A 1,358-nucleotide genomic window follows, 5' to 3' on the forward strand; every position below is an offset into this window, starting at 1 on the left:
TTGCCCTCATCATTTTCAATACATTTGCTCTCCACTGAAGCCCCTGGCATCAGCTCATTTTCCCTACTCTCCCGCCCTCATGAACCCTTGATAATTTATAAATTATTGTCATATTTTATACTGTCCGAAGTCTCCCTTCACCCACTTTTCTGTTGTCCATCCCCCAGGGAGGAGGGTATATGTAGATCCTTGTAATCGGTTCCCCCTTTCTACACCACCCTCCCTCTACCCTCCTGGTATCGCCACTCTCACCACTGGCCCTGAAGGGATCATCTGTCCTAGATTCCCAGTATTTCCGGCTCTTATCTGTACCAGTGTACATCCTCTGGTTTAGCTGGATTTGTAAGGTAGAATTGGGATAATGATAGTGGAGGGGGGTTGGGGACAACCTATTTTTGGTTACTAAAGAATGTCTCAATTATAATAATGATCACATTGCATATGCCAGTATTTGCTAATATTGACATACTGTCAATGTTCTATGTGTTATCCTTTATATCATATATTACTATCATAAAATAGTTGCCATAAAATCAGTGTATCTCTTTGGAAATAAAAATGAAAAAAGTGCCCAGCATTTTAAGATTCAAAGTTGCATTTTTGTTACACAATTATATATCACTAAGACATGGCCAAAGCCATGCTTCCAAGTGTTTTTTTAGGGCCATCTCCCACATTGGTAATCAACCTATCTTATCCCAGAAACTATAGTGTTCACACAATGGAATATAAAAGGCTATATCTTGCTTACCGGGTAAAAGTAACATTTGAAGGCATACTTCTGCCAGACACTGTAGTAATACACTTTGCATATATTAACTCATTTAACCTCCACAATTTTGAGACAGGTAATATCACTCCTGTTTGAAAGTTGAAGAAAGGGGTTTAGAAACTATCCAGATTTAAGACAGCTGATGAAGGGTGAATCAGGACTTATCCCAAGGTGGCAGAGTTCTAGGTTACATGACCTCAACCATTGCAACTTTGTGACACATGGAGAGCCACATAGACATTAAAAGGGGGTTGGTGTGTGTGGTGGGTGGTATGGGTGTGTGCAGTCCCTGGTCTTGTAATTATGCTTCCTGATATGGTTTTCCACACATAGGTTTGAAGCCTTTTCTTCAAGACCTAGTTGGGAAAATTTGAAAGAATCCAAGTGTTATTCCTACCTAAGAGTCCACAAACCATGGGTTCATAAATACATACCTGAAAATATTGTCCTGTGACATTTCCTGGGCATGAGGTAACCATGAAAGATCCTGGACCCACGTCAAATGAGAGAGTTTTCACTAGGATTACCTATTTTGGTGTTTCAAAGGATAAAACCTGGAACTTAGTTGGCTGATAAATAAAGAGGA

This window comes from Echinops telfairi, unplaced genomic scaffold (genome assembly GCF_000313985.2).
Source record: "Echinops telfairi isolate 266 unplaced genomic scaffold, ASM31398v2 ScPeMD7_7469;HRSCAF=8507_0, whole genome shotgun sequence".
NCBI classification, from domain to species: Eukaryota; Metazoa; Chordata; class Mammalia; order Afrosoricida; family Tenrecidae; genus Echinops; species Echinops telfairi.